Below are 17,577 nucleotides of genomic sequence, written 5' to 3' on the forward strand. Positions count from 1 at the left end.
AGGTAACCAGTTGAGGGAAAAGTGGCAAAATTATGAGGTTGGAGTTTTTTGCTCACGGGCATCCTGTGGTACTACGATGAACTTAGGATATGTATGCCCCAGCCTGGGACTAATCGCAACAACTCTTATTTTTACCACTTTGCCCTTGCTTAGTAGAAAACCAATTGAGAACAAACTGGCAAGATTAAGACATTTTAGTTTCTTGCTCGCGGGCTTTTTATGCTTAGTAGAAAACCAATTGAGGGCAAAGTGACAAAAATAAGAGGTTGGAGTTCGTTGCTCGCTGGCTTCCTAAGGTACTTCCATGACCTTAGGTTATATATGCTCCAGCCGGGGGAGAATCAGAGCAACTCTAATTTTTACCACTTTGCCCTTACTTAGCAGAAAACCAATTAAAGGCAAAGTGGGAAAATTAAGTGGTTGGAGTTTCTTGCGCGTGGGCTTCCAATGGTACTTCCATGAACTTAAGGTATGCATTCACCAACTGAAGGGGGATCGAGCAACTCTTATTTTTACCAATTTTCCATAGCTTAGTATAAAACGAATTGAGGGCTAAGTAGCAAAAATAACAGGGTGGAGTTTGTTCCTTGTGGGCTTCCTGTGGTACTACCATGACTTTAGGTTATGTATGCACCAAACGGGGGAGACTCATATCAACTCTTATTTTTACGACTTTGCTCTTGCTTAGTAGAAAACAAATTGAGGGCAAAGTGGCAAAATTAAGAGGTTGGTGTTTTTTGCTCGTGGGCTTCCAATGATACAACCAGGACCTTAGGGTATGTATGCCCCAACCGGGAGCGTATCGAATCAACTCTTATTTTTTCAACTTTACACATGCTTAGTAGTGAACCAATTGAGGGCAAGTTGCAAAAATAAGAGGTTAGAGTTTTTTGCTCGCAGGCTTGCTACGATACTACTATGACCTTAGGGTATGTATTCCCCAGCCAGGGGCGAATCGAAACAACTCTTATTTTTACCACTTTCCCATGCTTAGTAGGTAACTAATTGAGGGAAAAGTGGCAAAATAATGAGGATTGGGTTTTCGATCACGGTCTTCATTTGGTACTACGATGACCTAAGGGTATGTATGCCCTAGCCCAGAGCTTATCGGAGCAACTCTTATTTTTATCACTTTGCCCTTGGTTAGTAGTTAACCAAATGAGAGCAAAGTGGCAAGATTAAGGCATTGGAGTTTTTTGCTCGCGCGCTTTTTATGCTTAGTAGATTACCAATTGAGGGCAAAGTGGCAAAAATAAGAGGTTAGAGTTTGTTACTCACGGGCTTCCATTGGTACTTCTATGACCTTAGGTAATGTACGCTCCAACCGGGAAGAATCGGAGCAACTCTTATTTTTACCACTTTGCCCTTACTTAGTAGAAACCCTATTGAGGGCAAAGTTGAAAAAATAAGAGGTTGGAGTTTCTTGCGCATGAGCTTCCAATGGTATTTCCATGAACTTAGGGTATGCATGCACCAACCCAAGGGGGATCGGAGCAACTCTTATTTTGACCAATTTGCCCTAGCTTAATAGAAAACCAATTGAGGGCAAAGTTGTAAAATTAAGAGGTTGGAGTTTTTTGCTCGCGTGCTTCCAATGGTGCTACCCTAACCTTAGGTTCTGTATGCTCCAATCGGGGGTGAATCGGAGCAACTCTTTTTTTTACCATTTTGCCCTTGCTTAGTAGAAAACCAATTGAGGGTAAAGTGGGAAAAATAAGAGATTGGAGTTTCTTCCGCGTCAGCTTCCAATGGTACTTCCATGAACTTAGGGTATGCAGGCACCAACCCAAGCGGAATCGGAGCAACTCCTATTTTTACCACTTTGCCCATGCTTAGAAGAAAACCAATCGAGGGCAAAGTGGCAAAATTAAGATGTTGAAGTTTTTTGCTCGCTAGCTTCCTTTGGTACAACCATGACCTTAGGGTATGTATGCCCTAGCCCGGGCTAATCTGAGCAACTCTTATATTTACTACTTTGCCCTTGCTTAGTAGATAACCAATTGAGAGCAAAGTCGCAAGATGAAGACATTAGAGTTTTTTGCTCGCGGGCTTTTTATGCTTAGTAGAAAACCAATTGAGGGCAAAATGGTAAAAATAAGAGATTAGAGTTTGTTGCTCGCGGGCTTCCTAATGTACCACCATGACCTTAGGTTATGTACGCACCAACCGGGAGAGAATCAAAGCAACTCTTATTGTTACCACTTTGCCCTTGATTAGTAGAAAACCAATTGAGGGCAAAGTGGCAAAATTAAGGGGTTGGAGTTTTTTGCTCGCAGGCTTCCAATGATACAACCATGACCTTAGGATATGTATGTCCCAACCGGAGGCGTACCGAATCAACTCTTAGTTTTTTCACTTTACACATGCTTAGTAGGAAACCAATTTGGGGCAAAGTGGCAAAAATTAAAGGTTAGAGCTTTTTGCTCGTAGGCTTCCTATGATACTACTTTGACCTTAGGGTAAGTATTCCCCTACTAGGGGCGAATCGGAGCAACTCTTATTTTTACCACTTTGGCCTTGTTTAGTAGAAAGCCAATTGAGGGCAAAGTGGCAAAAATAACTGGTTGGAGTTTGTTCCTCGTGGGCTTCCTATCATACTTGCAGGACCTGAGGTTTTGTACGCACCAAACGGGGGAGAATCAGATCAACTCTTATTTTTACCACTTTGCCCTTGCTTAGTAGAAAACCAATTGAGGGCAAAGTGGCAAAATTAAGAGGTTGGAGTTTTTTGCTCGTGGGCTTCCAATGATACAACCTGGACCTTAGGGTATGTATGCCCCAACCGGGGCATATCAAATCAACTATTATTTTTTCCACATTACACATGCTTAGTAGGAAACCAATTGAGGGCAAAGTGGCAGAAATAAGAGATTAGAGTTTTTTGCTCGTGGGCTTGCTATGATATTACCATGACCTTAGGGTATGTATGCCCCAACCCAGGGCGAATCGGAGAAACTCCTATTTTTACCACTTTGCCCATGCTTAGAAGAAAACCAATCAAGGGCAAAGTGGCAAAATTAAAAGGTTGGAGTTTTTTGCATGCGGGCTTCCTATGGTTCTACGATGACCTTAGGGTATGTATGCCCCAGCCCGTGGCTAATCGGAACAACTCTTATTTTTACCACTTTGCCATTGCTTGGTAGATAACCAATTGAGAGCAAAGTGGCAAGATTAAGACATTGGAGTTTTTTGCTCGTGGGCTTTTTATGCTTAGTAGAAAACCAAATGAGGGCAAAGTGGCAAAAATAAGAGGTTGGAGTTTTTTGCGCACAGGCTTCCTATGGTACTGCCATGACCATAGGTTATGTACGCTCCAACCAGGGGAGAATCGGAGCAACTCTTATTTTTACCGCTTTGCCCTTACTTAGTAGAAATCCAATTGAGGGCAAAGTGGGAAAAATAAGAGGTTGGAGTTTCTTGCGCGTGGGCTTCCAATCATACTTCCATGAACTTAGGGTATGCATTCACGAACCCTAGGGGAATCGGAGCAACTCTTATTTTTACCAATTTGCCCTAGCTCTGTAGAAAACCAATTGAGGCAAAGTTGCAAAATTAAGAGGTTGGAGTTTTTTTGCTCGCGTGCTTCCCATGGTACTACCCTGACCTTAGGTTATGTATGCTCCAACCGGGGGAGAATCAGATCACTCTTATTTTTACCACTTTGCTCTTGCTTAGTAGAAAACCAATTGAGGGCAAAGTGGGAAAAATTAGAGGTTGGAGTTTCTTGCGCGTGGGCTTCCAATGGTACTTCCAGGAACTTTGGGTATGCATGCACCAACCCAAGGGGAATCGAAGCAACTCTTATTTTTACCAATTTGCCCATGCTTATTAGGAAGCCAATTGAGGGCAAAGTGGCAAAATTAAGAGATTGGAGTTTGTTGCTCGCGGGCTTCCTATGATAGAACCATGATCTCAGGGTATGTATGCCCCAACCTGGGGTGAATCGGAGCAACTCTTATTTTTACCACTTTGCCCTTACTTAGTGGGAAACCAATTACGGGTGAAGTGGCAAAATCAAAAGGTTAGAGATTTTTGCTCGCAGGCTTCCTAAGGTACTACCATGACTTTAGGGTATGTATGCCCCAACCCGAGGCAAATCGGAGTAACTCTTATTTTTACCAATTTGTCATTGCTTTGTAGAAAACTAAGTGGTTAAAGTTTTTTGCTCCTGGGCATCCAATGGTACCACGAAGACCTTAGGGCATATATGCTCCAACCGGGGGCAAATCTGATCAACTCTTATTTTTACCACTTTGTCCATGCTAAGTAGGAAACCAATTGAGGACAAAGTGGTAAAAATAAGAGTTTTGAGTTTTTTGCTCGCGGGCTTCCTACGTTACTACCATGACCTTTGGGTATGTATGGCCAAACCAGGGCGAATCGTAGCAACTCTTATTTTTATCACTTTGACATTACTTAGTAGAAATCTAATTGAGGGACACGTGGCAAAATTAAAAGGTTGCAGTTTTTTGCATGTAGGCTTACTATGGTACTTCCCTTACCTTAGGGGATATATGCCTCAACCGGGGGTGAATCAGAGTAACTCTTATTTTTACCACTTTGCCCATGCTTAGTAGGAAACCAATTGAGGCCAAAATTGCAAAGTTATGACATTCGTGTTTCTCACTCGTGGGCTTCCTAGGGTATTACCATGACCATAGGGTATGCATGCTGCAACCCAGGGCGAATGAGAGCAACTGTTATTTTTACCAGTTTGCCCTTGCTTAGGAGGAAACCAATCGAGGGCAAAGTGGCAAAGGTAAGAGGATAGAGTTTTTGCTCGTGGGCTTCCTAAGCTATTACCCAGACCTTTGGTAATGTATGCCCCAACTTAGGGCGAATTGGGGCAACTCGTATTTTTACCACTTTAATCTTGCTTAGTACAAAATCTTTTAAGGGCAAAGTGGCAAGGTTATGACGTACGAGTTTCTCACTCATGGGCTTCAAATGGTACTATCATGACCTTAGGGTATGTATGCTTCAATCGGGGGCAAATTGGGGCAACACTTATTTTTGCCACTTTGCCCATGCTCAGAAGAAAACCAATCGATGGCAAAGTGGCAAAATTAAGAGATTGGAGTTTTTTGCTCGCGGGCTTCCTATGGTACTACAATGACCTTAGGGTATGTATCCCCCAGCCTGGGACTAATCGGAGCAACTCTTATTTTTACCACTTTAGCCTTGCTTAGTAGAAAACCAATTGAGGGCAAAGTGGCAAAAATAACAGGTTGGAGTTTGTTCCTCGTGGGCTTCCTATGGTACTAGCATGACCTTAGGTTTTGTACGGACCAAACGGGGGAGAATAAGATCAACTCTTATTTTTATCACTTTGCCCTTACTTAATAGAAAACCAATTGAGGGCAAAGTGGCAAAATTAAGAGGTTGGAGTTTTTTGCTCGTGGGCTTCCATTGATACAACCAGAACCTTAGGGTATGTATGCCCCAACCGGGGGCGCATCGAATCAACTCTTATTTTTGCCATTTTACACATGCTTAGGAGGAAACCAATTGAGGGCAAAGTGGCAAAAATAAGAGGTTAGAGTTTTTTGCTCACGGGCTTGCTATGATACTACCATGACCTTAGGGTATGTATGCCCCAACTCGGGGCGAATTGGAGCAACTCTTATTTTTACCACTTGGTCCATGCTTAGAAGAAACCAATTAAGGGCAAAGGGCAAAATAAAAAGTTGAAGTTTTTTGCTCGCGGGCTTCCTATGGTACTACGATGACCTTAGGGTATGTATGCCCCAATCCGGGATAATTGGAGCAACTCTTATTTTTACCAATTTGCCCTTGCTTAGTAGATAACCAACTGAGAGCAATGTGACAAGATTAAGACATTGGAATTTTTTGCTCGTGGGCTGTTTATGCATAGTAGAAAACCAATTGAGGGCAAAGTGGCAACAATAAGAGGTTGGAGTTTGTTGCTCGCGAGCTTCCTATGGTACTACCATGACCATAGGTTATGTACGCTCCAACCGGGGAGAATCGGAGCAGCTCTTATTTTTACCACTTTGCCCTTACCTAGTAGAAAACCAATTCAGGGCAAAGTGGGAAAATTAAGTGGTTGGAGTTTCTTACGCATGGGCTTCCAATGGTACTTCCATGAACTTAGGGTATGCATGCACCAACCCAAGGGGGATCGGAGCAACCATTATTTTTACCAATTTGCCCTAGCTTACTAGAAAACCAATTGAGGGTAAAGTGGTAAAAATAATAGGTTGGAGTTTATTCCTCATGGGCTTCCTATGGTACTACCCTGACCTTAGGTTATGTACGCACCAAATGGGGGAGAATCAAATCAACTCTTATTTTTACCACGTTGCCCTTGCTTATTAGAAAACCAATAGAGGGCAAAGTGGCAAAATTAAGAGGTTGGTCTTTTTTGTTCATGGGCTTCCAATGACACAACCAGGACCTTAGGGTATGTATGCCCCAACTGGGGGCGTATCGAATCAACTCTTATTTTTTCTACTTTGCACATGCTTTGTAGGAAACCAATTGAGGGCAATGTGGAAAAATAAGAGATTAGAGTTTTTTGCTCGCGGGCTTGCTATGATACTACCATGACCTTAGGGTATGTATGCCCAACCCGGGGCGAATCGGAGCAACTCTTATTTTTACCACTTTCCCATGCTTGGAAGAAAACCAATCGAGGGCAAAGTGGCAAAATTAAGACGTTGGAGTTTTTTGCTTGCGGGCTTCCTATGGTACTACGATGACCTTAGGGTATGTATGGCCCTGCCCGGGGCTAATCGGAACAACTCTTATTTTACCACTTTGTCCTTGCTTAGTAGATAACCAATTGAGAGCAAAGTGGCAAGATTAAGACATTGGAGATTTTTGCTCGTGGGTTTTTTATGCTTAGTAGCAAACCAATTGAGGGCAAAGTGGCAAAAATAAGAGATTGGAGAATGTTGCTCGCGGGCTTCCTATGGTACTGCCATGACCATAGGTTATGTACGCTCCAACCAGGGGAGAATCAAAGCAACTCTTATTTTTACCGCTTTGCCCTTACATAGTAGAAAACCAATTGAGGGCAAAGTTGGAAAAATAAGAGGTTGGAGTTTCTTGCGCGTGGGCTTCCAATGGTACTTCCATGAACTTAGGGTATGCATCCACCAACCCTAGGGAAATCGGAGCAACTCTTATTTTTACCAATTTGCCCTAGCTTAGTAGAAAACCAATTGAGGGCAAAGTTGCAAAATTAAGAGGTTGGAATTTTTTGCTCGTGTGCTTCCTATGGTACTACTCTGACCTTAGGTTATGTATGCTCCAACGGGGAGCGAATCGGAGCAACTCTTATTTTTACCACTTCGCTCTTGCTTAGTAGAAAGCCAATTGAGGGCAAAGGGGAAAAATAAGTGGTCGGAGTTTCTTGTGCGTGAGCTTCCAATGGTGCATCCATGAACTTTAGGTATGCATGCCCCAACCCAAGGGGAATGGGTGCAACTCTTATTTTTTCCACTTTACCCATGCTTAGTAGGAAACCAACCGAGGACAAAGTGGCAAAAATAAGAGTTTGAGTTTTTCGCTCACGGCCTTCCTACAATACTACCAAGACCTTAAGGTATGTATGCCCAACCCGAGGCGAATCAGAGCAACTCTTATTTTTACAACTTTGACATTGCTTAGTAGAAATCTAATTGAGGAAAAATTGACAAAATTAAGAGGTTGCAGTTTTTTGCTCGCAGGTTTCCTATGGTACTACTATGACCTTAGGGTATGTATACCCCAACCGGGGTGAATCGGAGCAATTCTTAGTTTTACCACTTTGTCCTTGCTTAGTCGGAAACCAATTGAGGGCAATGTGGTAAAAATAAGAGGTTGGAGTTTTTTGCCCTCGCTTCCTAAGATATTACCATGACTTTAGTGTATGTATGCCCTAACCGGGTGCGAATCCGGGGAACACTTATTTCCACCACTTTGCTCTTATTTAGTTGAAAATCATTTGAGGGCAAAGTGGCAAAGTTTTGACGTTCGAGTTTCTCGCTCGCGGGCTTGCTATGGTACTACTATGACTATTGGATATGTATTCTCCTGCCCGGGATGATTCGGAGCAACTCTTATTTTTACCACTTTGCCGTTGCCTAGTAAGAAATCAATTGAGGGCAAAGTGGCAAAATTAAGTGGTGGAGTTTTTTGCTCGTAGGCTTCCTATGGTACTACCATGACCGTAGGGTATGTGTGCCCTGCCTCGGGGCGAATCGGAGCAACTCTAAATTTTACCACTTTGCCCTTGCTTAGTAGGAAACCAATTGGGGCAAAGTGGCAAAAATGAGATATTACAGTGACTTTTGGTTATGTATGCCCCAACCTGGGGTGAATTGGGGCAACTCTTTCTTTTTTCCACTTTCCTCTTGCTTAATACAAAATCATTAAGGGCTAAGTGGCAAAGTTATGAAGTTCGAGTTTCTCGGTCGCGGGCTTCCTATGGTACTACCATGACCTTAGGGTATATATGCCCTAGTCCAGGGGAAATCGGAGCAACTCTTATTTTTGCCACATTGCCCTTGCTTAGTAGAAAACCAATTGAGGGTAAAGTGGCAGATGAAGAGCTTTGAGATTTTTCCTCACGTGCTTCCTATGGTACTACCACGACCTTAGGGTATATATGTATGCCCCAACCCGAGGTAAATTGGAGCAACTCTTATTTTTACCACTTTGCTCCTACTTAGTATAAAACCAATTGAGGACAAAGTGGCAAAATTAAGAGGTTGGAGTTTTTTGCTCGCAGGCTTCCTAAGATATTACCATGACTTTAATGTATGTATGCCCAACTTGCACCGAATCGGGGCAACTCTTATTTTTTTCACTTTGCTCTTACTTAGTAGAAAATCATTTGAGGGAAAAGTGGCAAAGTTTTGACGTTCGAGTTTCTCGGTCATGGGCTTCCTATGGTACTACCATGACCATAGGGTATGTATGCCCTAGCCATGGGCGAATCGCAGCAACTCTTATATTTACCACTTTTCTCATGCTTAGTAGGAAACCAATTGAGGGCAGAGTGACAAAATTAAGAGATTGGAGTTTGTTGCTCGCAGACTTCCTATGGTACAACCATGACTTAGGGTATGTATTCCCCAACCCAGGGCGAATCAGAGCAACTCGTATTTTTACCACTTCGCCCATGCTTAGTTGGAAACCAATTGAGGCGAAGTGGCAAAATAAAGAGGTTAGAGTTTTTTGCTCACAGGCTTCCTAAGGTACTACCATGAATTTAGGGTATGTATGCCCCAACCCGGGCCAAATAGGTGCAACTCTTATTTTTACCAAATTGTCATTGCTTTGTAGAAAACTAATTGAGGGCAAAGTGGCAAAACTAGGTGGTTAGAGTTTTTTGCTCGCGGGCTTCCTATGGTACCACGATGACCTTAGGGCATATATGTTCCAACAGGGGGCGAATCGGAGCAACTCTTATTTTTACCACTTTGCCCATGCTAAGTGGGAAACCAATTGAGGACAAAGTGGCAAAAATAAGAGTTTTGAATTTTTTGCTCGCGGGCTTCCTATGGTACTACCATCACCTTGGATTATGTGTGCCCAAACCAGGACAAATCGGAGCAACTCTTATTTTTATCACTTTGACATTACTTGGTAGAAATCTAATTGAGGGAAAAGTGACAAAATTAAGAGGTAGCAAATTTTTCCTCGCAGGCTTGCTATGGTACTTCCATGACCTTAGGGGATATATGCCTCAACCGAGGGCGAATCCGAGCAACTCTTATTTTTACCACTTTGCCCATGCTTAGTAGGAAACCAATGGAGGCCAAAGTTGCAAAGTTATGACGTTTGAGTTTCTCACTCACAGGCTTCCTAGGGTACTACCATGACCATAGGGTATGCATACCCCAACCCGGTGCGAATTGGAGCAACTCTTATTTTTACTACTTTGCCCTTGCTTAGTACAATAGCAATTGAGGGCAATGTGGTAGAAATAAGTGGTTGGTGTTTTTTGCTCGCAGGCTTCCTAAGATATTACCATGACTTTAGGGTATGTATGCCCCAACTGGGGGCGAATCGAGGCAACTCTTATTTTCACTACTTTACCCTAACTTTGTAGAAAATGATTTGAGGGCAAAGTGGCAAAGTTATGACGTTCGAGTTTCTCCCTCGCAAGCTTCCTATGGTACTACCATGACCTTAGGGTATGTATGCCCTAACCATGGGCAAATCGGAGTAACTCTTATTTTTACCACTTTTCCCATGCTTAGTAGGAAACCAATTGAGGGTAAAGTGGCAAAATTAAGAGATTGAAGTTTGTTGCTCGTGGGCTTCCTATGGTACTACTTGACCTTAGGGTATGTATGCCCCAACTCGGGGCGAATCAAAGCAACTCTTACTTTTACCACTTTGCCCTTGCTTAGAAGGAAACCAATTGAGGGCAAAGTGGCGAACTTAAGAGGATAGAGTTTTTGCTCGTGGGCTTCCTAAGATATTACCATGACCTTTGGTTATGTATGCCCCAACATGAGGCGAATTGGGGCAACTCGTATTTTTACAACTTTAATTATGCTTAGTACAAAATCTTTTGAGGGCAAAGTGGCAAATTTATGACATACGAGTTTCTCGCTCGCGGGCTTCAAATGGTACTATCATGATCGTAGGATATGTATGCTCCAGTCGGGGGCGAATTGGAGCAACACTTATTTTGGCCACTTTGCCCTTGCTAAGTAGAAATCCAATTGAGGGCAAAGTGGCAAGATGAAAAGGTTGGAGTTTTTTGCTCGCACGCTTCCTATGGTACAACCATGACCTTAGGATATGCATGCCCCAACCCGGGGTGAATCGGAGCAACTCTTATTTTTACTACTATGCCCTTGCTTAGTAGATAACCAATTGAGAGGAAAGTAGCGAAATTAAGACATTGGAGTTTTTTGCTCGTGGGCATCTTATGTTTAGTAGAAAACAAATTGAGGGCAAAGTGGCAAAAATAACAGGTTGGAGTTTGTTGCTCGCGAGCTTTCTATAGTACTACCTTGACCTTAGGTTATGTACGCACCGACCGGGAGATAATTAGAGCAACTCTTATTGTTACCACTTTGCCCATGCTTAGTAGAAAACCAATTGAGGGCAAAGTGGCAAAATTAAGTGTTTGGAGTTTTTTGCTCATGGGCTTCCAATGATACAACCAAGACCTTTGGGTATGTATTCCCCAACCGGGGGTGTATCGATTCAACTCTTATTTTTTCCACTTTACACATGCTTAGTAGGAAACCAATTGAGGTCAAAGTGGCAAAAATAAGAGGTAAGAGTTTTTGGCTCACGGGCTTGCTATGACGCTACCATGACCTTAGGGTATGTATTCTCCAGCCGCGGGTGAATCGGAGCAACTCTTATTTTTACCACTTTGCCAATGCTTAGTAGGTAATCAATTGAGGGCAAAGTGGCAAAATTATGAGGTTGGTGTTACCTTGACCTGAGGGTATGTATGCTCCAACCAGGGGCGTATCGAATCAACCCTTATTTTTTCCACTTTACACATGCTTAGTAGGAAACCAATTGAGGGTAAAGTGGCAAAAATAAGAGGTTGGAGTTTTTTGCTCGCGGCCTTGCTATGATATTACCATGACTTTAGGGTATGTATGCCCCAATCGGGGGCGAATCGGGGCAACTCTTATTTTTCATCACTTTGCCCTAACTTTGTAGAAAATCATTTGAGGGTAAAGTGGCAAAGTTATGACATTCGACTTTCTCACTCGCGGGCTTCCTATGCTACTACCATGACCTTTGGGTACGTATGCCCTAGCCGTGGGCAAATCGGAGCAACTCTTATTTTTACAACTTTGCCCATGCTTAGAAGAAAACCAATTGAGGGCAAAGTGGCAAAATTAAGAGGTTGGAGTTTATTGCTCGCGGGCTTCTATGGTATTACGATGACCTTAGGGTATCTATGCTCCGGCTCAGTGCTAATCGGAGCAACTCTTATTTTTACCACTTTCCCCTGCTTAATAGATAACCAATTGAGAGCAAAGTGGCAAGATTAAGACATTTTAAATTTTTGCTCGCAGGCTTTTTATGCTTAGTAGAAAACCAATTGAGGGCAAAGTGACAAAAATAAGAGGTTGGAGTTTGTTGCTCGTTGGCTTCCTATGGTACTTCGATGACCATAGGTTATATACACTCCGACCGGGTGAGAATCGGAGTAACTCTTATTTTTATCACTTTGTCCTTACTTAGTGGAAAACCAATTGTTGGCAAAGTGCGAAAATTAAGTAGTTGGAGTTTCTTGCGCGTGGGCTTCCAATGGTACTACCATGAACTTAGGGTATGCATGCACCAACCCAAGGGGGATTGGAGCAACTCTTATTTTTACCAATTTGCCCTAGCTTAGTAGAAAACCAATTGAGGGCAAAGTGGCAAAAATTAGAGGTTGGTGTTTATTTCTCGTGGGCTTCCTATGGTACTACCATGACCTTAGGTTCCGTACTATAATACCCGAATCCTACAACGTAGGTCTTTACGTCATCTACTAATATTTTTAAGTCAATATTTTGAAATAAGGATTTTTATTATTTTATTATCTCATTATTTATTTTAAGGAGTGTGTGCTTTTATTTTATGAAGGTCCTTAAAAATAATTTAAGAATATATTTTAAGACTTTCTAATATTTTTCTTTAAAGCCTTTTACTTTTATTTAATTGAGAAGTGGCCCAAACCCTTTCAACCCTTGGATGGATAGGTGGGAGAAAATATCTCCCAAGATCTAATCTTGACCGTCCAGCCCTTGGTTTGTGAGACAAGCCAATTGACTCTCCATCCCTTTCTTCACCTGTCGGCTTCCTCAAGAAGCTAAGTGAATTCCTCATTCTTCTCCTACACGCTGGGTTCAAGAGGAAAGAGAAAACAAAATCCTCTCATTTCCCTTTACCCTACCGACTGCTCTTCACCGTCGATTCCAAGGCACACGAGGGTGAGAGATCAACTCCTCAAGCTTTCATCCACACGAAAAACCCTTCAGTTTCTCCTAACCGCGCGAACTCTCTCATTTCTTCTAGCCGATTCCTCCCATTTGGTACACCTAAGCTTCCACCGAAAGTCTTCAAGGAAAGATCCACCGTGTAAGTGGATTTCTATGGCTTCAATTTCTGGTTTCGAAATCTTAGATCTATGGTTTTAATTAGGGTTTGTTTTGTGAAATTTCTCTGTTGTTTCAGCCTAAAACTTTCGGGTTCTTCTTCCTTTTTTGTGGCTGTGCTTTCTGTGGCTTCAAGAGGGACCCAATCAGGTATTTTGCTTCCATGAGAAATTTTGTAAATTGAGACTTCGGAATCTATGGGACCTGATTACTGTGTAGTGAGTTGGGTTTTCTCTTTTTCCTCTATTGGTCACTTTGGTTGGGTGGTAGCCAGATAGAGGGATGAATATGTTTGTGAGATATGCTCTACTCTGTTTTGGTGTTCCAACCGTGTGTTGCACAAAGCAAAAATAGTAGTCCATCCTTGTGTTTTATCAAAGTTTAAGCCATGTTTTAATTTGTTAAAGTTATGCCTTTACGTGTTAATTTTATGGAGTTAAAGTTTATAGTTTTAGACATGTTTTCCCTAAGATTTATGGCCTAAGTAAAGCCACTAAGACTTTTAAATCAAATTAGTAAGCTTATCTCAAGAATTCTTATTTTGCCAAGAGTTGTGTTTCTTTATTTGTACTGTTTTCAGAATATATGTACATAAGGTTTCTTGAGTTTTTACTACTCTTGAGATATTAAAGTATATGATTGAGTTTTGGTTGAGTAAAGGGTGTTTAAGACCATGAATGCACTGAGATTGCTAGCTTACGGAAACTTGGAAATATATTCTGTTTTGAAAGCTTAAACCAGCCCACTTAACCTTGCTTAACTTCACCCCTTTTTGGTTAACTAAAGATAAACTTTAGCATGAAAAACCATTGAGGAATAAGTGACAAAAGTCAACTCTTTTATGAGCATTACCCTTGTTGGATCTACCTTCCACATGATGATGCAAAACTGTCAAAATGCCTTTCCTTATGAAAATTCCAGATTTATAGTACCTCTTCGTTCCTTACCTCTTCCTAAATAAATCCCTACCGTCCTGTACATTTTGACTCACGATTCCTACCGATCCCTTGTGTATAAAATAGTAGTCTTTAAAAAGGTACAGCAAGCAAGCTTCGTACTTTCATGGGTTTCTTAAAGATTGGAATAAGGATACTAAGGGTTGAATTAGTGCCATGTTGTAGCTAAATGGGTTAAGGAAAATATTTTAGTTCCAATATGGGATTAAGTGAGCACGTGAGGATGTCGGATAGCAAGACTTGACATGAACGAATTTTTAATACGTTCATTTCATTTTATTGGATAGGAGTCTATTTCAAGAATCAAGGAACTTAAGTGTAAAGTATCGAGGTAAGTAGCTATGACCATGCTCCTTACACACAAAGCTCTTTTATGAAAAAAGTCTCTCTCTCTTTCCAAATGTTTCTCTTATGAAAGAATAGATGCATGTATCGTATGTATAAGCCTTTCTTGGTAACCCCTGTTAAGTACCTTAATAATATCATTGCGTGTATATAAGATAATGCATCATGAGATTTTATGCATGCTCTCTCTTAAGTAATTATGCCTTACCTATATGTAGCATAACATGAAACATTTTTTTCAAAGAAACGCATACGCACTGGCATTAAATGAAGATAATGAAAATGTGATTTTTCTAATGAAAGGAAAGGAAAAGAAATGAAAGCATGAATGTATGAATGTACGTAACGGCCATATGAATGAAAGGGTACCAAAAAATAGGCAGAATGCAATGTCGGGTAAGTAGTACTGGTAGTGCACCCAGTGTTGCCCCATATGAAAAGGGATTCCTAACCTGTGGCCACGGGCGGGATCCAGGTCCAAAAGACCACTAGCCCCAACACAGGGGGTGTAATAGTGTGTACTGGCCTATGAAAGTGGAATGTAAAGTAAAGAATGCACTTAGGAAATGTTTAAGCATGAAAGTATAGCTATGCCTTAGACTGTTTATGCATGAAGAGATAGTTAATTCTTAAATTATTTATGCATGAAAGTGATGGCAAGAACTGTAAATGTTATGTATGCATGTTTTCAAAAGAAACGATTATGTGAGTAATAAGTTAACAACATGGTGTGCTGCTTACTGAGTATTAGACTCACTTTGTGTTTATGTTTTAAATGTCCGGGTACAGACGATGAGGCTGTGGAGCAGGGCACTGCAGAGGAGGGTGGGGCTGATGCTTAAGGTCTCCCTGATGGTTTGACTACGATGAAGATGGTTATGTTTTCGTTTTATGTTTGATGATGGGTCCCATGTCGGGACGTTTTGTTGGTTTGACTTATAGACAATATGCCCATGGGCATGATGTAAATACTATAGTGGGGTGATGGTAATGGCATAACTTCTATGGTGGGGTGATGGTAACCTCACATAAGATGGTTAAATGCCTTTTGTATGATTTGTAGGGACTGAGTCCCCTTTCCTTGGGACTGTTATGTTTGGTAAATGGATGGAGAGTCCTTTATTTAGAATATTAAAGAAATTGTTCACCAGGTTTCCTTGTTAAATTAGAAGTACAGAGTGCAGGCATGACATGTTCACGCATGTCCCTTTCTACAAAAAGAAAAAATATATATATACATAAGTATATACATACACATAAGAATAATAATAAATAAAATAGCACTAATAATAATAAGGAAAGAACAGGTCACTCGTCATGATCCCATTCTAGTAATAGGACGGGGTTGTGACACGTACGCACAAAACGGGGGAGAATCAGATCAACTCTTAGTTTTACCACTTTGCCCTTGCTTAGTACAAAACCAAAAGAGGGCAAAGTGGCAAAATTAAGAGGTTGAAGTTTTTTGCTTGTGGACTTCCAATGATACAATCAGGACCTTAGGGTATGTATGCCTCAACCGGGGGTGTATCAAATCAACTCTTATTTTTTCCACATTACAAATGCTTAGTAGGAAACCAATTGATGGCAAAGTGGCAAAATAAAAGGTTAGAGTTTTTTGCTCGCGGGCTTGCTATGATACCACCATAACCTTAGGGTATGTATTCCACAGCCGGGGGCGATTCGGAGCAACTTTTATTTTTACCACTTTGCCCTTACTTAGTACGAAACCAATTGAGGGCAAAGTGGCAAAAATAAGAGGTTAGAGTTTTTACTCGCGTGCTTCCTAAGATATTACCATGACCATTGGTTATGTGTGCCCCAACTTGGGGCGAATTCGGGCAACTCTTATTTTTACCACTTTAATCTTGGTTAGTACAAAATCTTTTGAGGGCAAAGTGGTGAAGTTATGACATACAAGTTTCTCGCTCTAGGGCTTCGAATGGTACTACCATGACCTTAGGGTTTTTATGCTCCAACCGGGGGCGAATCGGAGAAACACTTATTTTTGCCAATTTGCCCTTGCTGAGTAGAAAACCAATTAAGGGTAAAGGGGCAAGATGAAGCGGTTGGAGTTTTTTGTTCGCGTGCTTCCAATGTTATATCCATGACCTTAGGATATGTATGCCCAACCCGGGGCGAATCGGAGCAACTCTTATTTTTACCACTTTTCTCTTACTTAGTAGAAAACCAATTGAGGGCAAAGTAGCAAAATTAAGAGGTTGGAGTTTTTTGCTCGTGTGCTTCCTAACATATTACCATGACTTTATGGTATGTATGCCCCAACCTGGCGTAAATCGGGGCAACTCTTATTTTTACCACTTTGCTCTTGCTTAGTACAAAATCATTTGAAGGCAAAGTGGCAAAGTTATGACCTTCGAGTTTCTCGCACGCGAGCTTCCTATGCTACTACCACGACCTTAGGATATGTATGCCCCAACTCGGGGCGAATCAGAGCCAATCTTATTTTCACCACTTTGCCCTTGCTTCGTACAAAACCAATTGAGGGCAAAGTGGCAAAAATAAGAAGTTAGAGTTTTTGCTCGTGGGCTTCCTAAGATATTACCATGACCATTGGTTATGTTTGCCCCAACTTGGGGCGAATTCGGGCAACTCTTATTTTTACCACCTTAATCTTGCTTAGTACAAAATCTTTTGAGGGCAAGTGGGAAAGTTATGACATACGAGTTTCTCGCTTGCGGGCTTCCTATGGTACTACCATCACCTTAGGGTATGTATGCTCCAGCCGAGGGCGAATTGGTGCAACAATTATTTTTACCACTTTTCCCTTGCTGAGTAGAAAACCAATTGAGGCGTGTGCATCCTATGGTACAACCATGACCACAGGATCTGTATGCCTCAACCTATGGTGAATCGGAGCAACTCTTATTTTTACCACTTTGCTCTTGCTTAGTAGAAAACCAATTGTGGGCAAAGTGGCAAAATTAAGAGGTTAGAGTTTTTTGCTCGCAGGCTTCCTAACATATTACCATGAATTTAAGGTATATATGCCCCAACCTGTGGCAAATCGGGGCAACTCATATTTTTACCACTTTCCTCTTGCTTAGTACAAAATCATTTGAGGGCAAAGTGGCAAAGTTATGATGTTCGAGTTTCTCACACGCGAGCTTCCTATTGTACTACCATGACCTTAGGAAATGTTTGCTCCAACCCAGGACGAATCGGTGCAAGTCTTA

Source organism: Juglans microcarpa x Juglans regia, chromosome 2S (assembly GCF_004785595.1).
Source record: "Juglans microcarpa x Juglans regia isolate MS1-56 chromosome 2S, Jm3101_v1.0, whole genome shotgun sequence".
Taxonomy (NCBI): Eukaryota; Viridiplantae; Streptophyta; class Magnoliopsida; order Fagales; family Juglandaceae; genus Juglans; species Juglans microcarpa x Juglans regia.